Here is an 11660-nt window from a genome sequence, read left to right on the forward strand (position 1 = left end):
CCGCACAGATACGGTCCTGTTGTCCAAGAACGATGCAATCACACCGTATAGTTGCTTTGGGCATTCGAGGTCCATGAGCTTACGACATAAAATACCGCAAGACACAGAATCGAATGCCTTTGTACAATCGATGGATATCATGGCTGGATATTGAAGCTGGAGTTCACTTAATGCTGGAGCTTCATCAGATAGTGTTCCGTGCTCATGTGTGCCTGAAAGCCGGTCTGCTCTTAAGGGATAACGGAGTGATCATCACAGAATTCCCGAAGGTAATTCAGGATGATCTTTTCGTAAACCTTAGCGAGATGTGGTAGGAGACTTATAGGCCTGTAATGGTCGGCGTCAAATCCTGTCCTCTTCGGCTTGAGGAGTGGAAACAAGATGGCATACGAAGTGCTTATAGGCTGCTATAGCTCTTATCATAGCCTCGTCCGGTTCCAGGCCCTTATCTAGCTGCTACACCCGCAAGTAATCGCTTAACGTACCGTGTAGCCTATCTATACCCCGCTGCTCTTAGAGTGTCCTGGGGTGTTTAGATGCTACCTTACCTCCAAAGCCTTCATATCTTCCCTGACGATGGCGTTATCAAACTCCCGTTCCGCATTAGGCTATATCCTTTCCGGCACTCCATAAAACTGGAACCATAAACGCAGCGCTCCCAATACCGCCACGGCCGATATTTCTCGAATCTGATGTGCCATGGCCACTTTGCTAAAGAGGTCAATCACTGTAAGCCACTTGTAGTCCCTCCAGATGAAAGTGTCGATTTGCAGTTCTACTAACGGTGTGTCCGCAGTCGGTGTCCCTTCTTCTGTTGGTTTGAGTGGGTGTCGGTCGTATTTGGTACTGGTACTGAGGCACACCTCATCGCACTCCTGAATCGTTTTCCGCATATTCTACCAGAAATATTTCCGTCGCAGGGCTTGGTAGGCCTCATTCAAGCCCCGGTGATTGGTCTTCTCCTGGTAGTCTGCCAAGGTGATCTCCCTCTTTAATTTAATTTTGAGATTTTAATTGTTTTGGTCAAGTTTGGGGAGGGGAGAAAGGAATAACTATACATGAAATAGGAAAACAGTCATTGTGATTTTGTAAACTTTTTTTTTTAAGTCTAGAATTGAGATTTTGTAAAAAACAAAACAATGTATCAGTATCGTATCGGAAGCAAGGTAGAAAAAGAAAAAAAATATATAACCTGATAATTATAAATATTTCTTCATGATAATTCGTTTATTTCCAATAGGAATCAACAATTATATAAAATTTAAATACTTATATAAAAACCCAGTAGCACATACATAGAGTTTATTTTAAACACTAATAATTTACATTTCATCACGATCGAGTACTATTGATTGGTTCAGCAAGTAAATTTCCAACGAAAATTGCTCAGACTGCACTTTTTTTTTTTTCCGAGGACATTTTGTTCCAAGCTGAGCGAGATGGGGTTTCAATTCCTTGTTCAGCGGTCCCCAAACGCCAACAGGTCTAAAATGAGTAAGATATGCGGAATATAAAAATATAAATTTTATCTGACGGCGTTTTCTTTAACATTCAGTAGTTGAGGACATAAAAGAAAGATGAGATGTTAAAAAAAAATTAAATGGGTAAGTAATTATTACTAGTGCCGTCTATGCACTTAAGTCCCCCGATAAAATCAAGAGTCTAAAAAATCACCTAAACGAACAAATAATTAACTTGAAAAATACAAATAATTTTTTTTTTTCCAAAACGTTTCAAGAAATTGTTTAAAATCTAAATAAATTGTTTTTCTTTATTTTTGTGAGTATACAAGTTTGAATACTTCTCATGAAACAGTAAAACCTTCTTCGAGGTAGACCTACTATAGAATAATGGTCTCACTAAGAACTTTTTTTTTATTTATTTATTTAATGTGATTTACAAGTGTACAAATAATAAATACAATAAGTAAATATGTTGTATATTTCATTTACACTTGAAAATCTTGGGAAGGAACCACCCATTGGTGGTACTTCAAGCAATTACTTAAATGAGAAGGTCCCGTGGCCATCTTCTTTTCAGACGCCTCGGGGGATTATCAGGGATTGTTAAGGATGAAAGATTAAGAATTAATGGATTAGCATAGGTAAGGAGTTTGGAATGAAAAGACGCATATCTGTTTTGGGCCAAATCTGCAACGAATGGGATGTTAAGGTCTTTATGGATGAGTTTATTTGTAACGTAATAAGGAGCATCAAGGATTTTACGTTGGATTTTGGATTGTAAGAATTAGATGCGGGAGGAATTTGATGGTTTGGTAGAGCCACAGAGCTAAATTCCATATGTCCAAATTGGTCTGATTATCGTAGTGAATACTAATTTTTTGTAAGGAATGGGAAGTTTAGAGCGTTTGTCAAGTAAGTGTTGTCGCAATCGGAATCTACCAGCAGTTTCTTGTCGTTTCGGTCTTGTGTGTGGATTCCATGTAAGTCTTTTGTCAAGATGGAGTCCCAAGTATCGAATCTGTTCTACAAGCGTTAGTGGAGTATTTCGAAAGGATACTGTAGGGCAGGAGGGTAGAGGTTTACGACGGAGAATAAAAGTGATCTGGTGGGATTTGTCAGGATTTATTTTCATTCTCCAGTTTTGACACTATTCTTCAATAGATGTTATGTGTGTCTGTTGTGTTTGTGATGCATTAGTTGGGTCGTTGTTTACAGACAGTATACATGTGTCATCAGTATATGTTGTTAGGACTGTGTTAGGGTGGGTTGGGATGTCAGCTGTATAAACCGTATAAAGAATGGGACCTAAGATACTACCTTGAGGAACACCGGCGGACTGAGAAAAGAGAGATGAGTAGGCTAGGTTATGATTTACTTTAAAGGTTCTATCAGTGAGGTAGGAGCGGATTATAAAGAAATATGTTGGGGGTAGGAATTGACGAAGTTTATAGAGCAGACCTGGATGCCAGACTCGATCAAAAGCTTCTTCAACATCGAGGAAGACTCCTGTGCAGTACATTTCGCGCTCCAATGTGGAAGATATGACATCAACCACTCGATGACTCTGTTGTGTGGTAGAATGTGAAGTCCTAAATCCAAACTGTTGGTCAGGAATAACATGATATGAGTCAAGGATTGGATAGAGGCGTTTTAATAGGAGTTTTTCTAGGATTTTGCCCATAATGGGCAGGAATGAAATAGGACAGTGGGAAGATGGATGTTCAAATGGCTTGGAGGGCTTGAGAAACATTTTTATTATAGATATTTTCCAAGGGTCTGAGAAATAGGTGGATCGGAGTGTATTATTATCGATGTAGGTAAGGAATAGTATGGCTTTACGTGGGAGCTGTTTCAGAATGTGTGCTGTGATAAGATTGTGGCCAGGAGCTTTTTTTAGAAGGTAATTGGTGGATAATGTTCATTATTTTTGAGGGATGAAAGGCATTAGGAGGAAGGATCATTTGGAGTGGAATTCTAATCTCTGCTTCAATATGTTCAAGATGGGTTGGATTAAGGATATCAGGATGGGGTTAAAAGTTTTGAAGAGGTGTTCGCCGAACATTTGAGTTTTTTCTTCATTTGATCGTGTTCAAGTCTTATTTTCAGTGAAAACTGGATGGTTGAAGGATTTGTATTTTAGTAGCTTTTTAGTAATTCTCCATAATGATTTGTCAGTGGTATTTAAGTTTTGGAAATTTTGTGTTTTGTGTTTTCTAATTTCTGCTTTTAGTCTGTTAGTCAATGTATTGTTATGAGTTTTGTCCGAAGGATATCTTATTCTGTACCACCTGGCTTTTGCCCGGAGTTTTTCTGTTAATAATGCTTGTATGTGACGAGGTAAGTTGTTTTTCTAAAACAATTTATCTTCTTTTATGTTCATTGGTGAAGTATTGTTATTATAAAGATTGAATTGTGGATGGTGAGGTGGGTATTTGGGAAGTAACAAATATATAAAGGATATCGGGACGTTTTTTAAGGGATGCAGGCCAATAAGTAGGATTTTTATAGAGAGGATGGAATAACTATTGGATGTTGTGATTCTGGAAAGAGTCCTACCACGAGTATTGGATGTATGGAGTATTCTGCATCCCCACTGTTGATCTATGGCGTTGTATTCTCCTCCAGCAATAAATCGCGGACCAAAGGACCGGAATAAGAAGTCAAGATAGAAGAAAAATTTAAATAACAATCAATTCAAATTCTTGGGAGAGAATTGGTTGTTATATCCCCTTAACATATATAAACTGTGAGTGCGGTACATGTCTCCCAGCTGCGGAATGTCTGATACGCTTCCTGGGACATGGCGATACTTACTAATGGTCATAATTAAGAGTACTTAATATTTTATATGATAAGTGCATTATTCAGTATTATTTAATATTTGTCTTACGAAGCACCATTAGTTAATGAGTGATCATCCATAGACAATTCCTTGTGATGATAACGCCTTACATGACTAGCATCTATTATATTTATGGTTGTAATGCTCAATTCCACGACTGTACCGTATCTCTCACGCACATTCGGTTTCTTTAAAAAAGATATGTTTATCAATTAATATCACAACAATTTACTTTGATAAATTTTTAAATAATGTTATCTACTTACAAATATTTGTATTCTCATTTCATTACTTTAAATATTTAAGAGTTCTCTTATTTAAACAATTCACACTCTTATCATAAGCCTACCTTTGCCAGGATAATGACATTAAAAACATGGAAAGGAACCCAAAGAAAACATCATTGTTACAACACATTTTCCATTGTAAACATTATTTTGATTATTGGAAGATAGTCCGGGTGGCGATCAATAAAGGTATCAAAATAGTAGAAGAAAACTATTTATTGTTAATCAACGTTTGGGCTAAATGAAAAGCAAGATACAAACATTGAAAGAATTGAACAAACATTAAAATAAATATACACAGCAAATACGAAAATAAAATAAATAATTTCTTGATTTGTTTATAAAATATATAAAAGAAATAATAATTTAAGGAACAATACATACAGGTGAACTAGAAACTACTAGTTACTAATAGATACATAATTAAAGCTAATAGTATTAGTTCATAGTACAAGTGTAGAAACTAGTGTGGTAATAATACTAATACTTATTTTTTTCAGGATAGGGATAACTATTAGTGATATTACAGGAATTAAAAAATACTAAAGTACAAGTTACTATTGTACAAGTCAGTGTAATTGAATTAAGATAAATCTACAAGACTAATAGTATTAGTTTGTACTTTATTATGAAATAGACCAAGGTGTGATAGAATTCTAAATACATCGCTAGGAGATAAGTGGACAGGATGATTATTATGGGAACTAGTTATAAGTATAATGGAAACTTTGCAGGGAACGAGCCTACAGTTTCGAAGGGGTGGACAAATCTTACCAAAAAGAAACATATGACTTTGCAGGAAGGAAACATCGCCCTGCAAAAAATGAGCCTGCATTCGCGAAGAGAATTTTAAGCTTACAGAAACGAGCTGTAGGCCAATGCAATAGAAATAAAAGCGATAAGAAGGAGGAGGTGACCAGTAGGAAATAGCATGAAATAAACTACACCCGATACGTAAAAAATAGCAGAGGAACACAGAGATCTAAATGTGTCTATTTACTAGGGCGTAGGGGACAGGAGTGAACTTCGGGATGTTCCTATTGGCTGCCCTCTGGAAGGTGGTGGTGATCATCTCCACTGCGGAATCCACCTCGCCAGAAGTGCGGTATTGCACTATGGCTGGTAGCGCTTCAGCAACCTGTATCCTTTCCAGTCGGCTTCGTGGAGAAGATATTTGCTCGCAGGTGGTGTAGCGGGCGTACCGTCGAAGGTGTAGAGCACTGGCCTGTGGGCCAATGGTCAAGAGGGCAGCACTTGGCAGTCCGTGGCCGTGTGCATACTTCTGGTCAGGAGAAGGTCGAGTGTTGACGTGCAAGAAGGGCGAGCCGCGTGCCGAAAATTATGCACTCCCGGGTAGAAGAGAGACAGCCTGGTCTTGGTGATGTAAATGCCCAGCGGGTTGTTACTACTACACAACCAGGCAGTGTGCCGGGCATTGAGGTCCCCTAAGAAAACATGCTGGTTAGTCGCCTGAGCGTGTTGCAGGAGCAGCTTTCAGTGACGTGAGACCGATCCGAGGTCTCCTGTAGACACGTGTAACGGTGTTTAAATCGTACGTCCACTGTGACCAGGTAAGTACCCTCAGTAGCCGTCACTGGGTTCGGGATGCTCCTTGACGGGATGTCTCTCCTGACCAAGATCATGACTCCGTCTCGAGCTCCGGGGAGGCAGGCCTCTCGGTGCGCGACGTATCCTTGAAAGTACATATGTGACGAGGCGGAGAGCATAGTGTCGGTGAGCGCCACCACTGAAGGTCTGTGCTGCGGCAGAAGAAGCTCGATTTCAGCCTGCTTCGGTGAGAGGCCTCGGACATTATAGTTAATGACCAGATGCTCAGTCATAGTGGCGAGCGAGGATCTTGCCCATCATCTCTATGAGCTTGGTCACCATGCCCATCATTTGGTACATACGGGCATAGTTGTTCCATGGCTGGCTGGCTGGAGGCACTGGTCACCAGGGCAGGCTGGGGTGGCGGCTGTTGAGTATCTGAGCGGAGGATCCTCCCATCAGCTCGGGCCCCAAAGTGCACCAATTGTGATCAGGATCATGTGGCGTCCTTCCATGGGTGCGAAACACGCCGGACGATCATGGACCAATGGGAAGCCAGAAAAGAACTACGAGCAGCAGCCATTACGAGGCCGTCAGCGGCAGCTCGTGCTCAACCACCGACCACCACGACCATCAGACCAAGGACCAATAGAATGGCGAGTGCAGCCACGGCTTACTCGTCATTTCTCCAGCCGGCCACACCAGCACCTGCGCCAGAGCCCGTACCGGACTCTCCGGCTTCTCCTGAACCGGACCAAATGGGAGCCCAGCAACGCCTCCCACACCCCCCCCCCCACCCGGCTCATTCGATCCTCAGCTTCTCATGATGAACTTGATGACCCAAATGAATCAGATGTTCAGTGAACTATGTTCCCGACTCATGAAAGACATGCAGACATTCGTGTCTGATATCATTAAAGAAATCAGAGGACAAAAATCGCCATGAATTCATTTCGGGTCCTCAATTATAATTGCTGTGGCATTGCACCTAAACTAGAGGAAGTGGAGGCACTCCTAGCGCTCACTGAACCGACAGTTGCTGTCCTCACCGACACCAGAATGCAGGGACGACCGCCATTTATCAGGGGCTATCACGTAGCCACCGATGACCTCCACGACCCACACGGTGGTGTTCTCGTAGCGATGCGCCATGGCATCCGCTGGAAGAAGATCCCGCCACCTCTGACCATCCGCGATGGGCGGATCAGTCATCTCACCGTTTAAGTTCTGATGCACCAACCAACTTACATCACGGGAGTGTACCGGTGTCCTAGAGGGTCAGTACTAGAACTGCGGCACCTCATAGACACCTGTGGAGCAAGGACGAACCATCGGCTGGTGGGAGATTTCAACGCCAGACACACTCTATGGCATAATACCTCAGCGAACCTGGGGGGAAGACAGGTGGTGAAAACTGCCTTCACGGTAGTTCACCCAGGAACTCACACTTTCCGCCATTTTGGGACGGGCTTCCAATCGACAATAGACCTCCTCTTGACTAGGCAGCCACATCGTATCACGGGTTGCTCCGTGTCTGATTTCACCTCTTCCGATCACCACCCGGTGACCTATGAAGTGCACGGGAGCAGCTCTGAGCCTACGACTGAGAAAATCAACTATCAGGAGTCCGACTGGAGCCGGTTCAAGGAGGAGGTTTGCCATAGGCTGAAAGATGTACCTACGCTGCGCTCTGTGGAGGAAGTGGACAACTACATCGGCCAGGGACCCAGCAGTCAAGAAGGCTCTCAACTCAATCACCACCCAGATCAGGAATCTTTTGCGCCAGTGGAAGACTGCGGTCTGGCATGATCGCTTAAGAGCTACGCACGCCGACTACAGGAAATTCTGGAAACTCACTAAGGCGGACAACCAAGAAGACCTCGGCCGTTCGACTTCATGACAGGGACCACATCATGACCCCCACTGAGCAAGCCGAGTCACTGGCTGAGCACTACCAGCGGGATATTAAGGCGCACACTGGGACATTGCTCTCAATTCCAACCATGGCCCGTGAGAACAACTATATGTTTGTTTCACCTAGACGACTAAAGGCCATATTGAGACGATGTCATGGCAACCGGGCCCCTGGTCACGATGGAATACAGACCGTCCTGCTAAAACAATTACCACGGAAGGGAATCGCTCAGCTCACCAACCTGTACAATTCGTGCTTGAGGCTGAGATACTTCCCCAAAATATGGAAACATGCCATCCTGTTTCCACTCCTCAAGCCGAAGAAGACAGGATTTGATGCCGACCATTACAGGCCTATAAGTCTCCTACCACATTACCTTCGGGAATTCTGTGATGAACACTCCGTTATTCCTTACGAGCAGACTGGTTTTCAGGCTAGCTTGAGCACAGAACACCATCTGATGAACCTACAAAATGAGGTGAACTCCAGTTTAAATAGGAATCATGCTACAGCCATGATTTCCATAGATTGCACGAAGGCCTTCGATTCTGTGTCTCACGGCATTTTATGTCGTAAGGTCATAGACCACGACTGTCCAGAGCAACTCTACAATGTAATAGCGTCTTTTCTCGACAATAGGACTATCTCTGTGCGGGTTCGAGACGAGATTTCCCGTTCCATCCCATTGACGTGTGGAGCGGTTCTAACGTCAGTGCTATTTTCAATTTATACCGCTGATGTAGTTGGTGCAAATTACAAACTAGCTACGGTCGCCGCCTATGCCGATGACATCGCCATCTACAGCAGCAGTATGAACCCCAAACATGCCCTAGGGCGAGCCGGAGCGGCCTGCAAAGAGATTGTTCAACGCCTGGGTAATTTAAAACCATGAACCCAGCTAAGACAGACTGCGTAGTGTTCGCAGCAACAGAACAAGCAATCGACTCTCCCGAAGTCGCTCAAACTGGACAACACCATCATTTCCCCTTCAAACTCGATAGTATATCTGGGCGTGAAGATGGACCGTCATCTCAAGTTCTGCACTCACCTCTACCAGAAAACGAGAACTGTACGAAGGCGGTCTTACCGACTAAACCACCTCCTCACATCGCCAGCGCTCTCTCTGCGGCTTAAACTCCAAGTTTACAAGAGCATTCTGAGGCCGGCACTTCTCTACGGAGCACCACTCTTCACATACCTCTCTGACGGCACGCAGCGCCACCTTCAGGGATTCCAGGATAGTATGCTGCGGAGGATGGTCCGCACTACATCGTGGAAGAAGAAGAAGCCTCCGGAACTACATCAACACCTCGAACTACCTACAGTACCAGAGTTCATTGGTCGGAGGCATGTCAAGTTCTTCGACTCCCTCAAACATCTGACCAATCCACTCTTCCAATCACTGACACCAGCGCCCCCTCCAGTACGCTGGCAGGACCTCCACCCTCGTAGCCAATGATGTACCGACCTTTGAAATGAAGTGAAAGGACACTCTTTAGTTTTAGTTTTTAGTATGTAGGATAAAACTCAGAAAACGAAGTGTGCCCCAGCACCTCGTCTACTTAAACATTATATACACTCAAAGAATTATAAATCTCAACCTGTCCTTAGAATGGAGCAATGCTCCAGTAAAAGAACAATTTTGTAAATATGTATATATATAAAAATTTCAACAATAAAAATTTTTCATGGCAATGTTGCTCTGAACCATCCTGCTGGGCATTTGTCTTCTGGGCTGCGCTGGTGGTGGTGCCGGGGCTTTTCTCTTGACCCTCTTCTTCTCCATGAGGTCCTCATTGTCACAGATGGTGCATTTCGGTGAGCCTGTCAATGTGCACTGCGCGAGTTTAAGCTGATACACTGGCAGCCCTGCGATAATCAATCTGTAAAGGCCGATGGGAGGTACGGCCTGTAGGAAATTACTTTACTGTGAACAGTATATTATTTTGTTTACATTTATTTATTTAAAAAGTATCTTGACACAATTATGATAATATTTACATGTTTTATAAATTAGAACACTAAACTAATAACAATTCAATTAATAAGTCGCCATTAAACAATATTTTAACTAACATGGTGCTGTGACACGCTACCTACTGGTCTAGATTGTAACTATTACAGCCGCGGAAACCGTTATCGCTTCCCGCCAGTAAGAAGTGATTTGGTTCGTTTCACCTTGGAGCATTACCTCCGATTTCTCTAGCCATTTATTTTGTTCATTTGTTCAGTAATAGGTGGATGATTTTGTAGTGTTATTTATAAACATGTAATTACCATTATAATTGTATATATGTTGGTTTAATAAATAAAGTATACCAAAACGAATATACTGAAACATAAAAAAGATAGTTCTTACAGGCGGGGCCCTGACGTTGCTAAACATGTCAGTACTCTTCAACTGCAGTAAAGTCAGCTGATCCACAATTATCGTTCACTTTAGATCAGGAATTATGCATGTTCACTTGACATCTAAACGAGGTGTTAGATCTAGATCCTTTAAAACTGGGAGCTTCAACAACAAATTGCCAGCAGCCAGTGTTCAAAGAGATAGTAGATTAATTCTTGGTTCTAGCATTAGCTATTTTGATAGAACGACGCGAACTTTTCGGATATGAACTACTTGACTTAATATCTTCAGTGGGATAAGAACTTCCTTAGTCTTTCCAATGCCACTGTCAATGTTTCCATTCATGAAAGTGTAACACTTTCATGAATGGAAGCAGTTATATATAGTAACTATTGGGTGGTGAGTTATGAAAATGTTCAGTTAAAGTTAATGATGTGTAGAATCGGCTTTTTAGTTATTACAACTTATTTTACTATTGGAAGCAGAAAACATATAATTTATCTGAATGATGATAAACTGGTGGAACCTTCTTGCATTTTCTATTAATAGAACTCAAAGTATAATTTAGGTTTTTGTTTAATTCTTTAGAACTGACAGGTTTATCCAGTTCTAGAATAAGTCCCTCAACCTGTATTTATGAATCAATCCACCTGACTGGTCCATCCCTTTGTTTGAAGTCCAATATCATTCATGTTGTAAGGAACTCCGTGTCTCCCGATGAATGGTGGATACTGATATCTAATTATGGATGGCTTTGAAGAGAAAAAAAGGTTGCTTAGTAATATCCATGAAGCGACAGAGGCTGCTAATCTAGTAGATGAAGCTAGATTAACGTGATATTTGAAAGTTATTGCTTTCAAAGATGCTACAAGGTAGAAGGTTGAGTACCTAAAATATCTTGAATTAGATATGTAGCAGGTACTGAATGAGAAGGTTGAGTCACATAATTACTACATATTAATGAGGAAATAGATTGCACGGCCCTCTACACACTTCTCCAGATGAAGCAGGACATATATTCTGAATAGGATAAGTGTTTTTACTTAAATTTGTGGTAAGATCAGATAAATACTGGGAAAACTAAACTGTATACATGGACGTAGGCAGAGAGGAGCAAGAAGTAGTACTTACCAAAATCTCCTAGATTTTTTGGACCCAAGGAAAAAAAGAAAGTGAACTTATGAAGGAAATGACAGGGAAAGATGGTGGCGTCCAAATAGTCATCAGAGATACCAACTAGCTTTGATATGAAATT

The sequence above is a fragment of the Halyomorpha halys genome, unplaced genomic scaffold, assembly GCF_000696795.3.
Source record: "Halyomorpha halys isolate HHAL.00 unplaced genomic scaffold, Hhal_1.1 Scaffold38.1, whole genome shotgun sequence".
NCBI lineage: Eukaryota > Metazoa > Arthropoda > Insecta > Hemiptera > Pentatomidae > Halyomorpha > Halyomorpha halys.